Source organism: Benincasa hispida, chromosome 6, assembly GCF_027475165.1.
Source record: "Benincasa hispida cultivar pf3 chromosome 6, pf3_genome.v1.1, whole genome shotgun sequence".
NCBI lineage: Eukaryota > Viridiplantae > Streptophyta > Magnoliopsida > Cucurbitales > Cucurbitaceae > Benincasa > Benincasa hispida.
The window spans coordinates 43,132,117-43,157,349 of NC_143483.1; the positions used below are offsets into that span (position 1 = coordinate 43,132,117).

General features: G+C 35.4%; 1 pseudogene; it reads left to right on the forward strand.

The window, feature by feature from the left end:
• Window positions 1–19,293: 19,293 nt before the first annotated feature.
• On the forward strand, window positions 19,294–24,444 carry LOC120068810 (TMV resistance protein N-like; annotated as a pseudogene).
• Window positions 24,445–25,233: the final 789 nt, after the last annotated feature.

A 25,233-nucleotide genomic window follows, 5' to 3' on the forward strand; every position in this document is an offset into this window, starting at 1 on the left:
ATCTTGTAACTTTGCACGGGCACTGAACAATGTGAAGACACACTATACGATAGCACTACACGATCGTGTAGCTCTACCCGACACTAGACGATGAGGATACACGATAGCAAGAAGACACTACACGATCGTGTAGCTCTGCTCAACACAAGATGATCGTGCTAGACGATAAACATCAGTGCTACGCGATGAGCCTTAGCGAGATTTTGAGCATTAACCGAGAGCAGCCGATTCGACCGATTTTCTCGAAGTCCTGTCCTGTTCAACCTAAAAAAGGTTTTTGGCTGGTCCAGTTCAGACTTTGTGGGTTCGGTTTGGAGTGGTTCAAGCGATTCAAAAGCAGTTTTGAAGTTGTTTTGTAATAATTAGGCATTTGTTTGCTTGTTTATGCCAAAACGAAAACCATATCAGTTTGTGTTTTAATTATTTATGCATGTGATGTATGTAATTAAATAAATCATGTATATGCATACAGTATGTCATGTAGATTTAAAACCCCACCATAGGAAGTATGTTACATGCATTGAAAGTATGTTATAAAATGTTATAATATATAGTATGCATGTTAGGGTTTCTTTTTCTTAATATAATTGTTATATTAGATATCGAATGCCTTTGTTATATGTTGTGGATGTTTAGTATGTCTAAAGTTTTGTAAGTAGTTATAAAATTGGGTTAGACGTTCAAAATCCATAACAAAGAACGGTTGCATGTTCACTTAGGTTAACTAGTTTTAATCGTTAAAATAGATTGTTACCTTATAAAATTTGGTTACAAACTCAAATCGATTCATAAACCTGTCTAAGGCTGGGGGTACTTAAGTTGAAAGTTTACGGAACACCTCCTACTTGGGGATTATGACCGAAAGATTGAGCGTTGTTAACTGATTTTTATGAGCTTGCATAGGCAGTGTGAGGTTTAAAAATGGTTTAAATACTTAGACATCGTAGGGTTATATCCAAATATAATTGTGGATAAAATGATATAGACTTAGGTTGTTTAAATTTAGCCCTTTTTGTACCTAAGTAAATACATACCTAAACATAAAGAACACTTCAGTGGGAGATTAACAATATATTCGATATATAGTTATTAGCTCTCACGTCCTCAAGAGTTCACACCGTGAGATCCATGCTCGGCTTCATGTTGCTTTTACCGCGATTGCTCCATTCGGAAAGTTTTTGCATGGGTCAATAATAAGGTGAATGAGGGAAGTAGTTCATAGTAAGTGGGTGAAGGAAATATGTCAACATTGTCCTACAGTCTCCTCCATTAGTTGTGCCTGCTGTCATTTTTAAGCGGCAATAGCTAGTCGTTAACCAAGACGATCCCCTCGGAGGGTTGTAACATAGGATTCGGAACAACCCAGGCTTCAGTAAAATGAATAGGGTCTTATAGTTCGGTCTTGGGTATTGTCTTCTATTTCGGGTGCATATTCATATTGTTTTATAAGATCTGAAAATGGCGGGTCACACTTATAAGAATTACTAATTGTTAGTAAAGATCTTGACCGAACACGAAAAACAAAGAACTATAGGAGTAAAGAATTATTCTGATATAGTATTTAGTCAAGAATTGTCTTGCTTCAGTGAAGAAATTCTTAGCTGCCCCTTGGAAGCAATTGTTCTAAATCACTAAAGTATCGTTGCAAATAAATAAAGATTTACTGGGTACTTTATTATTTTGCTAAAATTTGATTTAGATGCATAAATATTTAATAGAATTTGTTTAAATTTTTTCAGCAATGTCGAATTCAATCATACAATTGCTAGCTTTCGATAAATTTAACGAGGAACGATATTCAAACTAGAAATCCAACATCAATATAATGCTAGTTGTGGATGATTTGAGGTTTTTGTTGATGAAGGAATATCCTCCAGTTCCCAGTACAACAGCGAACCAAAATGTTCGGGACAACTATGATAGGTGGGTAAGGGCTAATGAGAAAGCTCATAACTACATCTTAGCAAGCATATCTTACGTACTTAATAAGAAACATGAGGTTAATGCCCACCGCCCGTGAGATAATTGCGTCGCTTCAAGAGATGTTCGGGCAACTGTCATCTTTTGTTTGACATGAAGCCATTAAGTATGTTTATGTTACTCACATGAAAGATGGAACCAACGTTAGAGAACATGTTCTCGATATGATGGTCCATTTTAATGTTGTTATGGCTCATGGGGCGATGATAGATGAAACAAGTCAAGTAAATATAATATTGGAATCTCTCCCGAAGAGTTATCTGCCATTCAGAACCAATGTTGTTATGAACAAAATTACATATAATCTGACCACGTTGTTGAACGAGTTATAGACATATCAGTCTATGATGAAATTGAAGGAGAAAGAAATAAATTTTATTTCTAAACCTAAGAAGTTTTTTAAAGGGTCTACGTTTGGAACGAAACCCACTAATAATAAGAAGTCTGCTCTTTCTTCTTCGAAAGACAAATCCATACAAATGAAGAAGAAAGAAAAAGGGAAAAATAAAACTACTACTAAGAAAAACAAATACAAAATCAAAACTCCCAAAAGAGAATGTTTCCATTGCGGAGAAGATTGGTATTGGAAGTGTAACTGCCCAAAGTATTTGGCTGAAAAGAAAGCGGGAAAGGCGAAACAAGGTAAATCTGATTTACTAGTAGTTGAAACATGTCTAATGGAGAATATTCACCTTACCTAGATAGTGGATTCAGGCGCCGCTAATCATGTTTTCACTTTTCTACAGGAAACTAGTTCTTGGTGTGAACTTTCTGAACAAGAAATGACTTTCAAGGTGGGAATAGGTGAAGTCATTTCAGCTTATGCAGTGGAAGGTGTCAAGCTATTTTTTGGAGAGTCTTTTATCTTACTTAGGAATGTATATTATGTACCTAAGATGAAAAGAAACTTGATCTCCATTTCCTGTCTGCTAGAAAATATGTACAAAATATATTTTGAATCTAATGAAGTGTTTGTTTATTCAAGAGGTCTAAATATTGGCTAGCTTAGATAAACATTCCAGCTATTCAAAGAAGGCGGTCCTGAGCGGATGATCTTCATATTTTTTATGCAAGACTCGAAAATACTTGTACATATTAAAACCAACTGAAGCGAAGGTCATTCTAAATATAGAGATGTTTAAAACAACTGAGATTCAAAATAAGAAACAGAAAATTTCTCCTAACACCTATCTTTGGCACCTTAGACTTGGTCACATTAATCTCAACAGGATTGAGAGATTAGTAAAAAAAAAAATGATCATCTAAATCAGTTAGAAGATAGTTATTTACCTCCATCTGAATCGTATCTTGAGGGAAAAATGACTAAAATATCTTTTTCTCACAAAGGTCTTCGTGCCAAAGAGCCTCTCAAACTTATACATTCAGATCTATGTGGTCCGATGAATATAAAAGCACGAGGAGGCTATCAATATTTCATCAGTTTTATTGATGATTACTCTAGATATGGCTATATTAACTTAATCAGTCATAAGTCTGAAAGCCTTGAAAAGTTCAAAGAATTTAAGATTGAGACAAAAAATTTGTTAAGTAAAATAATTAAAACACTTCAATCTGATCGAGGTGGTGAGTATATGGATTTACAATTCTAAAACTATCTAATAGATCATGGAATTCAATCCCAGCTCACAACACCAAAAACACCACAACAAAACAGTGTTGCAGAAAGGAGAAATCGAACCTTGTTAGACATGGTCCGATCAATGATGAGTTGTGCTCAGTTATCTCAATCCTTTTGGGAGTATGCAATACAGACTGCAGTATTTATTTTAAACGTTGTTCCTTCAAAAAGTATTATAGAAACACCGTATGAATTATGGAAATGACACAAAACTAGTTTAAGTGATTTCCGTATCAAGGGTTGTCCAACACATGTGTTGGTACAAAATCCTAAGAAATTGGAAACACATTCGAAATTATGCCTTTTTGTAGGATACCCCATAGAAACAAAAGAAGGATTGTTTTATGATCCCAAAGAAGACAAGGTATTTGTATCAACAAATGATACATTCGAAGAAGATCATATAAAAATCATCTACCTCGTAGTAAACTAATATTGCAAGAAATGACCAAATATGCTATAGAAACATCAATAAGAGGTGTTGATCAAGCTGATCCATCAACAACTGTTGTTGTCCCATCACATCCATCCTAAGAGTTAAGGATGCCTCAATGTAGTGGGAGGGTTATTCAACAACCTAAATGCTATATGGGTTTAACAGAAACTCAAAACATCATACAGGATGATGGTTTAGAGGATCCATTAACCTTTAAAAAGGAAATGAAAGATGTTGACAAGGAACAGTGGATAAAAGCCATGGACGTTGAAATGGAGTCTATGTACTTCAACTCTATCTAAGAACTTGTAGATCAACCACATGGGGTTACACCTATAGGTTGCAAATGGATCTACAAGAGGAAACAAGACCAAACTAGCAGGGTGCAAACCTTTAAAGCCAAAATCATGGCAAAAGGTTTTACCTAAAGAGAAGGTGTTGATTATGAAGAAACTTTTTCTCTTGTTGCCATGATAAAGTCAATAAGAATACTTCTTTCCATTGCCACATATTATGATTATTAATTATGGTAAATGGATGTCAACACAACTTTTCTAAACAACTATCTTGATGAAAGTATTTTTATGTCTCAACTAGAAAGGTTCATCGAAAAAGAACAGGAACAGAAAGTCTGTAAACTTAAACGATCCATTTATGGATTAAAACAACCATCAGGATCCTAGAATATAAGGTTTGACACTGCGATCAAATCTTATAGCTTTGAATAGAATGTTGACGAACCTTGTGTATACAAAAAGATAGTCAACAAAACTGTAGCATTCTTAGTTCTTTATGTTGATGATATCTTGCTCATTGGAAATGAGATAAGTTTCCTTACTGACGTAAAGAAATGGTTAGCAACACAATTCCAAATGAAAGATTTAGGTGATGCTCAATACGTTCTAGGAATACAAATCTTTCGGAATCAAAAGAATAGAATTTTAGCACTATCTCAAGCATCTTATATTGACAAGATGTTGTCAAAATATAATATGCAAAATTTCAAAAGGGGAATGTTACCTTTTAGACATGGAATTCATTTTTCAAAGGAACAGTGTCCTAAGACACCTCAAGATGTTGAAGAAATGACAAGAATTCCATACGCAGTTGCATTTGGGAGTTTGATGAACGCAGTGTTATGTACACGCCCTGACATATACTTTGCAATTGGAATCGTCAGTAGGTTCCAATCCAATCAAGGACACAGTCATTGAATTGCTATAAAAACCATCCTCAAGTATCTAAGAAGAACGAGGGACTATATGCTTGTGTATGGACCTAAGGATTTGATCCTCACGGGATATACTAATTTTGATTTTCAGACTGACGTAGATTCAAGGAAATCTACTTCAAGATCAGTTTTCACACTCAATAAAGGAGTTATAGTTTAGAGAAGAATGAAGCAAAGTTGTATCGTTGACTCCACAACGGAAGCGGAATATGTGGCTGCATGTGAAGCTGCTAAAGAAGTAGTATGGTTACATAAATCCTTGGCTGATTTGGAAATAGTTCCAAATATACACCTACCTATCACACTGTATTGTGACAATAGTGATCGTACACCGAGGAGATGTGATCGTCACAAAGATAGCCTTTGAAGACAACCTTGATCCATTTACAAAAGGCCCCCTCGGCTAAAGTGTTCGAGGGCCACCTGGTTGGACTAGGACTCTGAGTGGCGTAATCTAGGGCAAGTGGGAGAATGTCTATGGTATTAAAGATGCCCTAGTTTATTGTATTTTCCCTTTATGTTTCTTATCATTACTTGTGTTTTAGTCCAAGTGGGAGATTGTTGGAAATGTCCTAGAACTCGCAGTTCGTGTTAAACATTCTATTTCTCAATAAAATATTATTGAGTAATTTATTCAATAAAGTTGTTGATTTTGCATTCTATTATGAAAATCCAATAAACATATCTATGGCTATAGTGTGAATACTTTAACTTTATATGGTGACATAAACAAGATCAAGTTAATAGTATAGCCTAAATGGTCTAATAAGTATATGGATGAAATTGGGTATCTCATCCTGGTAACACTATTGGATGCGGCCCATTTTGTAGGTAATCACTTTTGCATATAGACTAGACCACGAAAATAATCACTTTGTTTTATAACGACCGTTCACTGTTAAAACTGACTATTTCATTATTTAGTAACCTAGGTTAACTTGATCTTAATTCTGAGCTAGCTATGAACTCTCGTGTTTTCGAGATTATCCTTTGATCTGCATGGGTGAGAGTAGTCCAACAACACTGCTCAATAAGCCTTCCATTTTGGGGATAAAACCGGATGAATAGCTGGGGACATAGCTCTGCAAGATGGAATTCACTCCTACCTGATTTAGGGTTAGCAGATAGGTTGTTCTCTTAAGAACTGATTCCAAGTCTTGAACAATCGGGGCCCCGCCTTCTCATGATAGAGAAAGGACTTGATGCATAGGTATTATGAATTAAAATTGTTCATTGGAGGGTCAGTAGGAACTTAAGGAACGAGATGTATTCACAGGGGTAAAATGGTGATCTTGACCCAGCTGTGATTATGAACAACCTGTTAGAACCCTTCGAAAGGATAGCTATCGTTAAACGACTAGCAAGGCGAACTTAAAGACGACAAGCAGGGGCAACATAGGAATCTCACGATCCAAACAAATGGAAGAGACCGCAAGATGTGTTGATACATATCCTTCACTCACTTACCATGAACTCTTCCCCCATTAACCATGATCTTGATCCCATGCAAACACTTTTCAAATGGAGCAGTCGTGGTTCATAATCGACATGAATCGTTGCACGGATCTTACGGTGTGAACTTTCTAGGGACGTGAGAGTTGAAATTTATATATCGTATATTTGATTTTACATTGAACAACTTCCCTTCATTCACCTAATTTTGATTCATGCCAACACTTTCCAAATGGAGCAGTCGAGGTTCATAATCGACACAAAGCGAAGCATGAATCTTGATGTGAATTCTTAGGACATGAGATTTAAAAAAAAAACATCACCTTTTGATTTTACTGTGAATAGCTTCCCCATTCATATGATCTTGATTCATGCCACCACTTTTCGAATGAAGCAATCGAGGTTCATAATCGACACAAAGTGAAGCATGAATCTCGATGTGAACTCTTAGGGACGCGAGAGCTAAGAATAGCATATCATATATATTATTAATCTCTCATTGACGAAGTATTCTAATAAACTATCATTGAAGTGTTCTAATAACATATCATATATGCTATTCAACTCCCACTGAAGTGTCTTATTGTTTGTTTGGGTATATCTTTACTTAGATTTGATCTGTCTAATTAAACAACCTAAGTCTAGGTGTTTATCCAAGTACAACATTTATATTTGGATTTAACCTACGTGTCTAGGTGATAAACCAGTTTTAAAACCTCACACCACTCACATTTTGCTCATAAAACTAGTTAACAATGCTCAGGCCATAATCCTCAAGTACGAGGTGTTTCAAAGACCGTCAACTTAAATACCCCCAGCCTTACACAAGATTATATACCAGTTGAGTTGGTAACCAAAGTTTACAAGATGTCGACCTATTTTAACTATTAAAATAGGTGGTTAACCTACGTGAGCATGCAACTTATCCTTTTTGTGGATTTTAAATGTCTAACCCAATTTTATAACAACTTAGAAAATTTTAGACATGCTAAGCATCCACAACATACATCAAAGGTATTCAATATGTAATATAACATTTATATTAAAACATTTGAAATCCTACACATGCATACTATATATTATAATACTTTATAACATACTTTCAATGCATGTAACATGCTTCACATGCATAGGGGACCTGTCTCATCTCCTCAACCTCTTGAGGTGTGTTAGGACACTGTTCCTTAGACAATGTAACTCCATGCCTAAAAGGTAGTAGGCCCCTTTTGGAGTTCTGCATCGAGTACTTGATCAACATCTTGTCAATGTATGATGCCTGAAAGAGCGCTAGCACTTTGTTCTTTCGATCCCAAAAGATCTGAATACCAAGAACAAACTGAGCCTCTCCCAAATCTTTCATTTGGAATTGGATCCTTAGGATCATAAAAATAACCCCCTCGTGTGCCTTTGGAGTAGCCTACAAATAGGCATAACCTCGAACATGTTTCAGTTTCTTTGGATTAGCAAGCACATGTGCTGGGCAACCCCATATGCGAAAGTGACACAAAATAACTTTACATTCGTTCCACAACTCCAAAGGTGTACTGGCAACACTCTTGGAAGGAACACAATTGAGTATATAAGCTGCATCTCCACTGTAAAACCCCAAAACAAATCCGGTTAGGAAGCCTAACTCATCATCGATCGAATCATGTCTAACAGGGTTTTGTTTCTCCTCTTTGATACACCATTCTCCTGAGGTGTACCAGGCGCTGAGAGTTGGGAAATGATTCCATGTTCTATCATATAGTTCTGGAACTCATAATCCAAAAAATCTCCACCCCAGTTTGATCAAATTGTTTTAATCTGTTTATCCAATGCGTTTTCAACTTCAACCTTGAACTCTTTGAACTTTTCAAAGGATTCTGACTTCCATTGCATCAAATAAACATACCCATACGGAGAGTAATCATCAGTAAAAGTGATGAAATACTCATAGTCTCCCTTAGCTCGCACATTCATTGGACCACAAAGGTCTAAGTGCACTAACTGTAGAGGCTCTTTGGCTCGATCACCTTTTCTAGTAAAAGATCTTTTAGTCATCTTGCCTTCAAGGCATGACTCGCACACAGGTAAAGAATTTTCCTCCAACTCACTTAGAAATTCATTCTTCACCAACCTCTCAATCCTATTGAGATTGATATGCCCTAATCGAATGTGCCAAAGTTGGGCATATTCCTTACAAGAAACCTTAAGTCTTTTATTTTGAGTTACGACAGTTTTAAACATTTCTATGTTATGGAGGGAATTTTTTGCTGACCGCCTTAGCACATACAAATTATTTTCCAGTTTTACTGAATAAATCTCAACACCATCTTTCAAAATAAACACTTTATTCATCGAAAAGTTGAGAGTATATTTACATTCAATCAAACACTTTACATAAATTAAGTATTGCTTTAACTCAGGAACAACATACACATAATTCAAAATGATAAATTTATTCTGTAACATCAACTGGAGTCCTCCCACTGCCACAGTTGAGACGACGTGCCTGGTGCTTACTCGCATCGTCATCTCACCAGCCTCAAGCTGCCGCTAGGATCTAATCCCCCTGAAAAGAAGAACAGACATGATTAGTAGCTCCAAAGTCAATAATCCAGGGAGAATCATCATTCTCCACTAAACAAATTTCCAAAACTAGTAAATCATATTTACCTTATTTTGCCTTGGCCTTAGCCTTCTTCTTCTCCTTTAACCAGCGAAAACAATTCCTCTTCTAGTGCCTAGCCATCCTAGTTGCAATGGAAACATTTTTTTTCAATCGGCGTTGGTCGCCTTCCCGCTGTGCGGCAGGTTATGGGTTAGTAGGTGCCTTCCCCTTCCCCTTGCCACCCTTCTTCTTCTTCCACCTAGAAGTGTTAGAAGTAAAAGGTGCAGACTTACTCCCTAAGGTCGAACCTTGATGGAACTTCTTTGAAGATGAAGCAACATTTGCCTCACCAGCCTTCTTCTCCTTACTTTTCAGCAAGGATTGGAACGTTTTCAAATCGTTGAGGAGAGTTGTAAGGGTATAGTCAACTTATTCAGCACCGCACTGCTGACAAAGTGCAGGAAGCTATCTGGCAACGAGTTCAGAATTATGCTAACCTGGCTGTCCTTATCGATGTGTGACCCATTCATCTCTGCCATATTGAAGTAAACCATCATGTTCAGAACATGTTCTCGAACAGATTTACCCACCTCCATTTCAGAGTTGAAGATGCTTTTAAGAGCTTCATGCTTGAGCTGTCCTGACGGTTGTCTGAACATTCCCCACAGGGACTCTCTCACGAGCCGAGACCATAGGCTAATGCTTCTTGGCCAAAACGTTCAAACTGACGAAGATATAAGCTCGAGCCTTCTTGTTCGCCTGTGTCCAATTCTCATAAGCCTCTTAAACATTTCGAGTGGCATTCTAAGTCAGAATAGGAGGACACTCCTCCGTAAGGATGAACCTAAGGTTATCCTGATCAGTATTGTATTTATCATGTTTTTCCAACTAGCGTAGTTCTCGCCAGTCAGTTTATCGGTGCTTAATAGAGCTAATATGGCTGTAGCCATTTTATCGTTGCTGAAAAACATTAACAAACTTAATGAGTCTATGCATTACCACTTTTAACACCAATTTTAGTTTTAGAAAAATTGTTTCTATGTACCCTAAGTGAAATGACATCTATTTTGCAATGACGCCTCAACGAGGCAGGAAAAAAGTCACTGGTGTGGTGATCAAATGCCCCTTCACTGGGATGAGACATTCTCAACCATTAGACAGAAACAACTCTTGTAACTGATTTTAACAGTCACCATTTTTCGGTCCAGAACTGTTAACCTTTAACAATTTCGCGTAAGTGTTGCCCCTCATTTTAGGCCCTAGAGTCACACCCTAATGTGCCCACTGTAGAGAATAAGCATATTAGGACAAGAGATTAAAGTGACCTTATCCTATACAAGAGAACTGATAACGATTCGTGCAAAACTGTCATCCTTTAGGGGGACACTCCCAGAGTGCCTTGAGGTGATGCACAAAACGTTATCCAACCTAATGAGAGAGACTGTGGGATATGTTGTCACACGTCCCGCTCCCATTTACTATCAACATTATCTCCATTCACCTTGGTATTGACCTACCCAAATACCATCGTTTAGAAGGACACTCACAGGGTGCCTCGAGGCCAAGGATAGATCTCACGATGTGAACATTAGGGAGAAACGTGAAGAGGTTTAAGTGAAGTACCACGTACCCCAAGTACCTCCCACTGAATGTTCTACCTAAGGGTTCATTAACCTAGACAACCCGGCTACTGATTTTATCTAAGTGTGAGTTTAATTTGCTAAAAAAATAACTCATCTTTGATAATTAAACAAGCTCAAGTCAAGTCCCATTAAACTCTTTAATGGACTATCCTCAAATTTGCATGTATGCATCAAATCTATCTAATTCACCTTTCCAGGTAGGTTCCCAGGTAGGGGTTTTCCGTTTCAATCAGCTTAAGTACACCAACCTAGATAGAACCTGCCTTAGACAAAGGGTCCTTTATAGATAGATTTGGTACATATTTAATCTTTTATTAGTCAATTTAATCCTATTAAACTTATTAAAAGATTAAACCTGAGGTTTTTAATCTCATTAGAACCGTGATCTTAGGTCAAACTCTTTTAAAACATAATTCAAGCCTAAATTTACATGCATGTCTTTCTGATTGATTTTAGTTCTAATTTCTATTATAACTCTTATAACAGGAAACAACCAAAACCATTCACATTGCTAAGCTAGACTAGGTATTTATGACTCTTATAAATTTAACCTATGTGTCATGCTTTATGTAATGTCCATTCATTACTATATATAACTCTTATATACTGAAGTAATGAACTAAGCATACATGCTTCCATACACCCTTATACTATAACACTTATAATATAAAGATGATGCATGAATATTGAGCCGACGTTGTTGAGCCAACCCTCACAGGAGTTCATAGTTAGCTCAGGATTAGGATCGAGTTACCTAGGCCATCAAAGCGAAATAGCCAGTTTTAAATAGTAAATCATTATAAAGTAAGAGTGACTTATTTCTGTTGGGGTTGATGCCTAAATCTCGTAGGGTCCAATAGTTTGTAAACACCTGTATGAATAAACATATTGTGATGTAATAATATGAGATATTTTATTCACTATTGTCTATGAAATATGAGATACTTTAGTTGCATTAACCACAAACCAATAAACTAAGATCCCTGGTTATCATTGTAACTTAAGCATGTATGTGATGACATACAAGTGGATCGTGCTTTAAGTGATAACCTAAATGGTCTGTAGTATATGGATAAAGGAGGAAAACCTTATCCTGTTGACGCTATGAGTGTGGCTCGCTTTGTAGATGTTACAAGTGTTGTAAAGTATTAGAAATGATCTGATCTTAACCATTCATGTATTAGACATGCGAGCGAGGATGCTCTATACAAAAGAGTTTGTATAAGACCGGACCATGAAATGTTGAGTCTCGTTATATAACACCGTTCATGACATAGACTTTCATTTCACTAGGATGACTATAAATAACATGACCTTAATCTGGAGTGAGTTGGGAACTCCTGCCTTTGAGGACGGTCCTTTGATTTGTATGGGTGCGAGTCGCCAGATCGCCAACTCAAACCTACCACTTTGGGGATTCGTCTAATTAGTTAGCTAGGAACTCAGCTACATAAGATGGAATTCACTCTTTCTCCGCTTTAGGGGTAAGTAGATAAGTTACTCCCTTAAGAGCTGATTCCGAGACTTGAACAATGTAGCGTCACACCTTCTCTTTGCCCGATAAGGATTCTCTCATAATAGAACTATGATGTATTGTTCATTAAAGAAATCAGTGGTACTTAAGAAGTTAGATGTAATTATAGGGGCAAAATGGTAAATTGTCCTGGATGTACTTACAAATGATTTTTGAAAGGTCATTGTACTATTGATTAGTTATATCCAATGGACACAGAAATATATTTGCAGTGCGAAGAGAACAGTTTTCAGTCTTTAATGGTATGCCCGGTAGTTAACAAATGGTGGATATCGTGATTAAAATGTTTAGTCAGTTATTCACGTATCGTTGGAGCTTCAAGCTACAGGTCCATAAGATCCCCTTGGTAGCTCAATGGATTCATGTTGAGAATCAGTTTTTGGGTTAATTTGAAGTGTTTAAATTAACAAGAGAATATTTGATTATATATGATATAATTAAGTTTCATCAATTATATGAGATATAATTGACTTAATGTATTAGATACATTAATTGGAGGAATTATTATTAAATGCTATAAGGGAGGAAAAGAACTATGGTCTATATATAGCATGAGATGTGATATCAAAACTATAGGTTATAAATATATATTTATATTTGTAATTAAATTAATTATGGGATAAGTGGTTTTGATTTTTTCTCCAAAAAACCAACTTAGTGGGAAGTTATGATCAGTTATGGTAACTGATGGATAAAATGAAAATCGTTTTCATTTTTACATAAGGCGATCATTACACGATTGAGAACCCGATCAAAAGAATTAGCTATACAATAGCTTGAGAGCATAAACAATTGTGTAACGAGTTTTCTATACGATAGTCACTTGTTTTCTAAACGACCGAGTACTCTGTCTATACAATTTTACTCTATCTCCCACTTATACTTTATACAATATACTTTAGTCATCTCCCACTTACTCGATCGTTTATACTATTTGTCTAATTCCTCCTACCCTCTACCAAATCCTACAGAGCCCACAACTCCTAAATTCTCACACTGAGAATACCAAGGTAGTCGACTGGTGGTGTCTACTTCTTATTCGAGGGTCGAGTGATATTTATTCGTGTTCGAGGAGATTGCTGAGGCGTGACGTTCGTGTTGGTGAAATATCGTGCAGTAAAATTGAGGGAACGAGAAGAATAATTCTTCAAAGATAAGTTCTCTTATGCTGTAATTTAGAGTGTACGCATAACTATTACTGTTTGATTGTAAATGTAGTTCTGTCACAATGGGGTTCAGAATGATCTCGCTTCTGCTCACTGGTCTCTTTGATATGAGTTCATTCAAATGGTATCAGAGCCAGGTTATTCTGATAGTCCAAATTCCGTTGATGCATCGAATTACATTGTGGTCTTGGTGAGTTTTATGTATTTTGCAATACGTTTAAATGTTAGATGTAGTTGTGGATGTGAGTCGATGGATGTTTCGGGATGGTTGCCTCTGTTATTTAAAGCTTTCCTTATATTTCAAGTGCATTTGTAAAGGCCCCTGTGTTTTTGGGCATAATGACAATGCTATCGAGTCTGTATTCAAAATGTTTGAATCTGTAAGAGTCATTCGTGAAGAAGCTTCAGTGCATAAAGATTTCATTCTCTTCGAGGAAGAAGACCAAGAGTTGGTCGCGTCATGTAGCCCAAGCTAAACGATCATTTAGATTTGGCTATGCGTTCGTGTAGAAAAGTCCTACTCGATCGTGTAGAATTTGCTAAACGATCGCATGGCTGATGCTGAGTGATTGGGTAAATTGTTTACTTGGTCGTGTTGCATTGGCTACTCAACCGTGTAGATGCTGATGTAAATGATCGTTGAGGTTTTAATACTCGTCGCATGGTAGGTGCGCACACTAAACGATTGAGTCAGCCAACATGCTTCATCGTATAGTCACTGGAAAGACCTGCCCAACAAAGCTTTCTTGAGGGAAAGATTCTTCACCTAGAAGATGGATCTTGCAAAGTCCCTCAAGGATGAGTTATGGCACAAAAGACTTTCTCATATCAGTGTGAAGAGCTGCAAGTACTCTCAAAACAAGGGATTCTTCCAAGGGGTGTTGAAGACAGTTTAAAATTCTGTGAACACTTCATATTAGGCAAAACAACAAGTTAAGTTTCCCTAAAGGACAACACACTTCTAAGGAGATCCTTGAATATGTGCATTCAGACTTATGGAGGGCCAGCTCACTCTCCATCTCTAAGCGGTGCAAGGTACTTTCTTTCCTTTGTAGATGATTACTCAAGGAAGAGTTGAGTTTACTTTCTAAAATCCAAATATGAAGTGTTTATTATATTCAAAGAATGGGAGACCTTGATTGAAAAATACACCTCTAAACATATTAAACATTTGAGAACTGATAACGGTTTAGAGTTATGTGGAGAGGAGTTCAACTTATTTTGCAGGGAGCATGGCATAGTGAGGCATAGAGCAGTGAGGTACACACCTCAACAAAATGGAGTAGCTGAAAGATTGAATAGAATAGTGCTGGAAAGAGTTAGATGTCAGCTGTCCAATGCCCTATTGCCTGAAAAGTATTAGGCTGAAGCTATTTCCTACATAAAATACACTCTTAATAGGTTCCCACACAATCCATAGAGCTAAAAACTCTTGAAGAGAGGTGGACAGGGCAGCCACCTAAGCTGGAACTCTTGAAAGTGTTTAGATGTGTAGGCTATGTGCATCAAAGCCAAGGGAAGTTGAAACCTATGGCTGTAAAATGCATGTTCTTAGGCTTTACACCGGAAATGAAGGGTTATAGGTTGTGGAATCCTATTGAGAAGACATGTATGAATAGTAGAGATGTGGTATTTAAAGAGAAGGAGATGTTTATGATGTTTGAACTAGATTTGAGGTGGAGCCTCAAAATGATCATGGAGCTTCTACTTCCTCTCAAAATCTAGAGTTAGAAGGTGATGAGACTGCTAAAACCAGTGAACATGTGTCAAATGAACAAGTTGAGACACATGGAGACTTACACAATTATTCATTAGCAAGAGACAGACCTAGAAGAACTATTGTGCCACTAGCTAGATTCCAAGAATCTGATTTTGCTAATGTAGCATTAAGTGCTGCCATTTCATTAAGCAACAATGAACCTACCAGCTTTGAAAAAGCAACAAACATCCTTGATGCTAGATAGTGGATTGAGGTAATGAATGATGAAATGAAGTCCCTCAACCAAAATGACACTTGGAGACTAGTACCGTTTCCAAAAGGGTAAAAACTTATCTCATGTAAGTGGATTTACAAATTTAAAGAAGAGATTCCATGTGTGCAAAAATCTAGGTTCAAGGCAAGGGTAGTTGCTAAAGAGTTTACTAAAAATGAAGGTATAGATTACACTAAGGTCTTTTCTCCAGTGTGAAGCATACATCCATTAGGCTACTCCTTTCCTTAGTTGTGCAAAAGGACTTGGAGTTAGACCAATTGGATGTAAAGACAGCCTTTCTACATGGGTTGTTGAATGAGACCATTTACATGATGCAACCTCAAGGTTATGTGAAAAGGGGGGAGGAAGACTTGGAATGTTTGCTGAATAAGTCTATATATGGCCTCAAGCAGTCACCAAGATGTTGGTATGAGAGGTTTGATGAAGTGATCTCCAAGATGGGGTTCAAGAGAAGCTCATATGATTGGTGTGTTTATACAAACTCTAGTAGCTTCAAGGAACCAGTTTATCTACTTCTTTATGTAGATGACATGCTGCTGGCCAGGAGCTCCAAAAAAAGAATTGAGGCAAGTTAAAATGCTTTTAAAGAAAGAGTTTGATATGAAAGACCTAGGGGAATCAAGAAGGATCCTAGGAATTGAGATTGAGAGAGACAGAAAACAAGGTAGATTGCAAGTAAGTCAGTCAGAATATTGTGCAAAAATATTGCAAAAGTTCAAAATAGAGAGTGTTAAACCAGTTGGCACTCCTCTTGCACCTCATTTCAAGCTCTTAGCTGAAAATAGTCGAAAAGGTATAGATGAAGAGCATATAAACCATATGAAGGTTGTTCCCTATTCCCAAGTAGTGGGATCTCTAATGTACCTTATGAATTCTACCAGACCAGATCTGTCTTATGCAACAAGTATGGTCAGTAGGTACATGGCAAACCCTGGAAAATGACATATGGAAGTAGTCAAGTGGATACCGAGGTATCTATATTCATCAAAGGATACAAGGGTCTTATATAGACAGAATGAGCCATCCAATAATGAAATGTATGGTTATGTAGATGCAGATTATACAAGGGATTTGGACAGAAGGCGTTCTTTATCAGGCTATGTTTTCCTATGGGGGAACAATTTGATAAGTTGGAAAGCTAGTTTATAACCTGTTGTGGCACTTTCCATAACAGAGGCTAAGATCATTGCACTGTCTGAGGCTATGAAGGAAGGTTTGTGGCTGAAAGGTTTACTAAATGATTTTGGCATAACACAAACAAAGGTCAGAATATATTGTGATAACTAGAGCACAACCTACCTATCTAAAAACCAATAGTTTCACAGCAGAACCAAGTACATTGACATTAAATATCATTTCATTAGACAAAAGATTGAGAAAGGAGAAGTTGAGGTAGTGAAGATTCATACCTCAAACAATGCAGCTGATATGCTAACCAAAACAATTCCATTAAACAAGCTTGGCCAATGCTTGGACCTTCATGGTTTCGAGCTACCTGAAAAAGGTTAGCTCAAGTCAGCTCATCAAGCAAAGAGGGAAAGGTACTCTGGATGCTTACAAAGGTTAAGATTGTTACATAAAGAATTGAAGACAAGAAAAACATCGTTGTAGGCAATTGAACCGTTGTTGACTTCTTTCTGTTATATGTTGTAACCACCAGAGCTTCATCGTTGACCATTGCGCTTGTATATATAAAGAAAAACGAATGTGAGAATGATGTAATAAGAAAACAAGAGAGAGCAAGGCATTCATTCTGTAATAACCTTGAAGAAGAAGTAATGAAAGAGACCCTCCCGATTTGCATAGTGGACGTAGGACTTTGGCTGAACCACTTAAACTCATGTGTTCTTTCTTTCTAACTCTACGATCATTTAGCATTTACTAAAGTATCGTTTACACGATCGTGTGGTTCCTATCACATCGTGTACTTGATCGTTTAGCTCCGTCTCCAATCGTCTATACGATCGTCTAGCTCTTCAGCTGTCATCTATATGATCGTCTAGCTCTTCAGCTGTCGTCTATATGATCTTTTAGCTTCAATCATCTGTCGTCTACACGAACGTCTAGTGCTTCATCCTATCGTTTACATAATTGAACTATCGTTTAGTTCTTGGAGCTTCGCCTACATGATTGAGCTGTCATCCGGTAAACGACAGAAGATTTTCAAGCCTCAAACATACTACCTCCCTTGACTCTTGAATTGTTTTTTACCGTTAAATCTGAGTAAATTGTGATTGTGAACGTAAAGTTCATAGTCAGCTGGGACAATAATTAGAGAGAATGTTACTAATTACAAAAAAAAATGACGAATGATGAAGAGTTTATATAGTGCACCTCTCTAAACCCTAAGGTCATAATTGTAAATAAAGACCTCGTACTCATAATTGTAAACAGCGAGACCCTTATACTCATAATTGTAAATAATAGTTAAACCCCATGCTAGGTCATTTGAACCACCAGATAATAAATTCAAAGCATTCTAACCATTTTCATATGTAATAAATATACTTTTTTAAATTGTACTCAAAATAACAATAATGATAATACTTTTCACATACTAATACTTCAACATTAACTATATCCACCGTTATATAAAATATACAATAAGTTGCTAATTCTTTAACTTTTTCAAAGTAAGCTCCCTTCAACGAGAAAGGGAAACATCGATAGAAATTCCCTTGGATCTTCAAGTTTATCATAACCTAATTTGAAAAGGAAAAAATATATATATTGTTAATGTCTCCATCAAGAAAAAAGAGTTTTCATATGTGTCGAATTATATTTTTACGTAAAAACGAACTTGGCTCAGTTTGATGTTGACATGAAAACGGAGCTCCAATCTCCCACACTATGATTATTTTACTAAAAAAGTTATATTTTTACATTCAATTAATCTTTGGCACACAAAGGCAAAAGAGCCCATCAACACAAGAGTCCTTTAACGCATCTCATGAAATGTCAAGATAAACACTGGTGGATAATTCTTCCTAAAAGATGAACTATAGATCTCCAGAACTTTGTCAATTGAGTCAAATCTGTGCGTTATATTTTTTCCTCTTCCATTTTGATTAAATTAGAATTTTAGTATCAGGAGAAAGTTAGAAATTAATATTTTATAATTTAAAATTAAAATTTAGTCTATATAATTGGATAAAGATTAGCAACTATTTATTAAATCATAAGGATTAAATTCTAAACTTTTCAAAACAATATGAACCAAATTTACAATTTAATCTTCTATTTTTCCCCTCGTCGCTGTGAACTTTTGTCGTCATTTTCTCCTTATTCGAGGACTGTACTAAAATTTTAATTGTATGCAATATGATAATTATATAAGCATTTTTATGATAATTATATATAATAAAGAGAAATATGGAATATGATATTATTTGTATGTTTCATTTTTAATTATATAAGCATTTTTCTTGTCATTTATCGACTTTTTCAATGTACCACTTGGATATTTTTAATCGATAATGATATTTCAAAATGTCAAAAGAAAGCATAGAGGACTTCCAAACTTTTCAATTGATCAATATATAAAAGAAATTTTCTCATTGGCTTTGCATCTTCTACTTTCTTATTGCTTTGCAGTTCCTTTGATTTGTCTTTCAGATTTCTCAATATGAATGGTGCAAGGGGATCATCTCCCTCACGTTTTAGATGGAGTTTTGATGTATTCTTAAGTTTTAGGGGTGGGGATACTCGTTCCAATTTCACGAGCCATCTTAATATGGCTTTGCGTCAAAAAGGAATCAATGTCTTCATAGATAACAAGCTTTCAAGGGGTGAAGAAATTTCTGCATCTCTCTTGGAAGCTATTGAAGAATCGAAGATCTCGATCGTTATAATCTCTGAAAATTATGCATCTTCGAGTTGGTGTTTGAATGAACTGGTGACAATCATCATGTGTAACAAATCAAGAGAACAACTTGTTTTACCAGTTTTTTACAAAGTGGATCCATCTCATGTAAGAAAACAAATTGGAACATTTGGAGAAGAATTTGTCAAACTTCAAGTTAGATTCTTCAACAAGATGGAAGCATGGAGGGAGGCTCTGACTACTGTTTCCCACATGTCTGGATGGGTTCTAGGCAAAGAGTATTTTTTTCCCTTATTCTTCCTATTTCTTCTTCTTTTTTGTTCATCAACTTCTATTTTGACTATCTTCTCTTATTTAAAGAAGTGGGGAAAGTAAAACAAATGTATTATTTACCCTTATTGGGTAACAATTTCATTTTTTATTTTTATTTTCGAAAATTATGTTTGTTTCTTTCCAAATTTTTTATGGGTTGTTTTTAAAAATAGAAAAATAAATCAAAATATTTACAAAATATAGCAATATTTTAAAACTGTCGATGATAGACGTTGATAGACACTGATAGACTTCTATCAATGATATTGTTAGACAACGATAGAAGCTATGAAGCACAGGCACAGATACGACTATACGATACGGATACGACAATTCGTCAATTTCTAAAAGACTAAGATACGGATAAGTCTAAGGATGCGTCATTTTTTAATATTTTTTTAATATATATATTTATAAAAAAAATGAGGATACTGATACATTGAAGATACATTTTTTTTCTTTAAAAAAATCTAGGATATAGATAAATTTAGCATACAAGTTAATAACAATAGCACAAAATAGAATACAAATACTGAAATACAATACATAAAAAGTAGTATCTAGATGTTAACTACAATAGTTAATTAAATGCAATAGAAAAGTTACTCATATTGCAAAGAAGAAGAAGAAAATTAGAGGGAGAAGTATGAAGATAAACGAAAACTTATTGTTGAAAATATCCAAATAGTTTATATTTTGGTGGACTTTGTGGGGACTCAAATGTGAAGATGAAGAATGAATGATTCTAGTCTAGGGTTTGGTCCGCTATTTTTTTTTCTTTTAGTTTTGGACTCGAGTAGTGAGCTTTTTAAATAGGTTGCCTAATTTTAGATTGAGAAAGATTAGATGAGTTACTTATCTTTACTTAGAAATAGATATGTTAGATACGTATCTGGGAAGTATCTGGAAGTATAGATACGTCAAATCGCGTGTCAGATACGTACCTGAGAAGTATTTGGAAGTATCAGTATCCGATACGTGTCTGATATTGATTCTTTGCCTCACATGAAGTATCTGTGTTTCATAAGATAAAAGTCTATCAATGTCTATCAACGTCTATCATTGATAGTTCTAAAATTTTAATATATCTTGTAAATATTTTCAACAATTTTACCTTTGAAATAATTTTCCATTTTTAATTATAGTTTTTAATTTTATTCAAAGAAAATTTGAATTTCTAGCCGTATTCTAAAATCATAGCAAATTCTTTAAAACTATTATTCTTACTATTTTATTACTTTTTAGAACTTTGGTTTAGTTTTTGGAAAAAAAAGTTATACAAATCATAAAAATCTATAGGTGAAAATAATGTTTATAGCTTTCATTTACAAAAATTAAAAACCAAAAATCAAAATAGTAATCAAATAAGTCTTAGTTTTTTTTTTTCTTGTTTTTTTTTTTTCAAATTAGAATTATCGATCAATTTATTTGTTTATCCTATCTTCACAACACCTTTTGATGAACACAAGTAGGTTGGATTTAATAAGACTCAGTTTATTTGGTTATTTCGCTTTTCTATGCTTCCATTTTATGATATATTGTTGAGAAAAAAAAAAGTATGTTTTTTTTCTTTAAATGTCAGTGATGATGAAGCAAATATGATTTCAAACATTGTTCAAGAAGTTTGTGAGAAATTAGATCGTGTAACAGCACAGTTGCCCGTTGCTAAATATCCAGTTGGAATTAACAGACAAGTTATGAGTTTACTCTCTCATGTTATGATTGATGGAACTAGAATGGTTGGATTATATGGGATTGGAGGTATGGGTAAGACAACTTTGGCCAAAGCTTTATACAATAGAATTGCTCATAAATTTGAAGGTTGTTGCTTTCTAGCAAATATTGGAGAAGCTTGTAAGCTATATGAGGGCCTAATTCAGCTCCAGAAGCAACTACTTTCTGAGATTTTAATGGAAGACTTCAAAGAACCTTTCAATCTCCATAGTCGAATTTACACCATAATGAAAAGACTACGCTCAAAAAAGATTCTCTTGATTCTTGATGATATAGATAAGAGTGAACAATTAGAGACATTGGCGGGTGGACGTGATTGGTTTGCACCTGGTAGCAAGATCATTGCGACAACAAGAAATGGAAAGTTACTTTCTAATCATGGATTTGATAGATTGGAAAAAGTTAACGGATTGAATGCCAATGAAGCTCTTGAGCTTTTTAGCTGGCATGCTTTTAAGAATAGACATCCTTCGAATGATTATTTGGGCCTTTCAAAACGTGTTGTACGTTATTGTAAAGGTCTTCCCTTAGCTCTTGAATTGTTAGGTGCATTCCTTTATTCTACCGAGCAATCCAAGTTTAAACGTATATTGGATGAATATGAAAACTCGTACCTTGATAAAGATATTAAAGATATACTTCAAATAAGTTATGATGGACTTGAAGAAGATGTAAAAGAAATTTTCCTCTACATTTCTTGTTGTTTTGTACAAGAAGATATAGACAAGGTTAAAATGAAGTTAAGAGGCATGTGGATGTGTAGGTTTGGAAGAGGGAATTACGAAACTCATGAATCTATCACTTCTTACCATCGATAAATTCAATCGGATTGAAATGCATGACTTGATACAACAAATGGGTCGCACAATTCATCTTTTGCAGACTTCTAAATCTCTTAAAAGAAAAGGATTATTGATTGAAAGAGATGCTATGGATGTGTTAAATGGAGATACGGTGAGACGTTTTACCCAATGTTTGTTTATGCTTATTTATTATGAGAATTCATTTTTATATTGACTTTATTGTTTTTTAAATGACTTTAACTGAAAGTTTTGTCCTGTATCTTTGTAGGAAGCAAGAGCAGTGAAAACCATAAAATTGAACTTTGATCAGCCTACTGAGCTAGACATTGATTCAAGAGCTTTTGAAAAAGTGAAAAACTTGGTAGTGCTCAATGTTCACAATGCCACATCTTCAAAAAGTCTCGACTTTCTACCAAGTAGCTTAAGGTGGATCGGTTGGTATACATTTCCTTTTTCATCTTTGCCTTCAAGCTACTCGATGGAGAAACTTATTGAACTCAAATTGCCAAGTAGCTCCATCAAACATTTTGGAAAAGGATTTATGGTAACTAATTAATTTTATACTTATAAACCATGCTTTAATTTTAAATGTTAGCTCATTTGAAATTTGATTCTACTTTCTTTTGTTATTCATTGCAGAATTGTGAATGGTTGAAGCATATAGATCTTCGTTACTCAATGTTTTTGGAGGAAATTCCAGATTTATCCGCTGCAATAAACCTCGAAGAGTTGAATCTTTTTGGGTGTAGAAATTTAGTGAAAGTTCATGAATCAGTTGGATCTCTAGGTAAACTTGCAAAATTGAACTTTGTAGTCATAAGGGCTTAATGCAGTTTCCACGCAACTTAAAGTTGAAGTCCCTAAAATTATTGACAATGGGAGAGTGCAAGATTGTTGGATAGTGTCCTCATTTCAGTGAAGAAATGAAGTCTAATTTAGAAGAATTAGATATCCATAGTAGTATTATGACAAATCTATCTCCAACTATTGGATATCTGACTAGCCTCAAAGTTTTGACAATCATGAGTTGCCAAGAGCCAAGTACAATTTATCGTTTGAGCAATCTTACTTCTTTAGCTGTCTTAGATTCTGATCTTTCAACATTTCCTTCCTTATACCCTTGTTCCCTTTCCTTATTTCCCTACCTAACATATTTACAAATTAGTGGCAACAACCTAACAAATTTGAGTTTCTTAAAAACCATCGCTCATGTCGCCCCTTCATTAAGAGAGTTGGACTTGTCTGGAAACAACTTTTCTAGCCTACCCTCCTGTATTGTTAATTTTAAATCATTGAGATTTCTTTATATAATGTATTGTGAGTTGCTTGAAGAAATTTCAAAGGTTCCAGAAGGCGTAATTTGTATGAATGCTGTAGGGTGCATATCATTGGCCAGATTTCCAGACAACATAGCTGATTTCATATCTTGTGATCCGGTACATATATCCTCTCTTTCTCCTGACCTTCATCTCTCTAATATTTTCGTCGTATTATTATTTTACATATTCACTCTTGTATGGTGCAGGAATATGTAGATGAAGGATTCAAACAACTCATATTAATGAATTATGAGATTCCAGAATGGTTCAGTTACAAGGGTATAAACAATCCAATTATGTTTTTTATGCCATTTAATTATCTAGGTCGGAGATTGAAAGTTTTTGCTCCTTGCGTTAAATTTCAAGTTAATCATGTTACCCGACATCATTGGCCAATGATGCTTGAATGTGAAGTGTTTATCAACGACATTCAAGTATGGAGTTCTGAAGAATCTGAGGATTCCTTTCTTGAACACCCATGGAGAAGGTTGGTCATAGAAGTATCACCATGTGAGTATATGTGGTTGATTGTACTCAATCCTCATAGAGATTTCTACCAAGATTGGGATGATTTGATGGAGAAATCACCAGAGATTGATCCAAGTATGCCATGTTTTGGGAGTAATTCAATGGAAATGGACGATAATATTCCAAATGATGATTGGAATTATGTTGGTAGAAGTATTTGGAAGAAATTTACGGTATCATTTGAGCTTAATCCCATGTTTACGGACACTATAATAAGTATAACAAGTTGTGGTGTTCATGTCATCATGGAGGAATGATGTGGAAATTATATGGATTTATGGGTGAAGATTATAAGCTCATACATCAACATTCAAGAAGCTGTTTCACATTTCTTTAATCTTTACCGTTAGTTATTGTAACTACTTGTATCAGAAATTAGTATAAATACTCATCATTTACAAAATTTTAGATACAACAACTACATAGCTTCAAGAAGAACTTGAAAAATCTGTAAAAAAAAAAAAAGAGTCTATGACTTAGCTTCATTAATAAAACTCTCTCCTTCCCGTGGATGTAGGGTTTAATAGCCGAACCACGTAAATCGTTGAGCATTTTTCTTCCCTTTCTTCTCATCATCTACAAGATAGCTCGATCATTTACTTTTTTATCATATCGTCTAGAAGATCGACCGATCATCTACCTTTTCCTTCAGCAATCGTCTACATGATTGCATGTTCATTTACCTTTTCCTTCTGCCATCGTCTACCTGATTGCAAGACTCCTCCATCGTATACTCAAAGAAGTCGCACATATCAAACAAGAAGAAATCATTAGGGTTAGAAGAAAGTAAAGAACACAGAAGGCGGAGAACGAGAGAATCAGTGAGCAAGAGAGAGAAAGAAAAAGAAAATTAATTTGCATTAATCACCCATCAGAAAAAGAAGTCTTTTTCATTTTTTCCATCAGACAAAGAGCAGTAGGATCGACCACGTGTAAGGCATCCGCTGGAAAATCATGGGCTCTTATCAACCAAGTTCTCTACCAACCAAAAGACTTGGGGCAAAGAACAAGGCTCTCGGTTTGGATTAGTAGAAAAGGGCCTCACC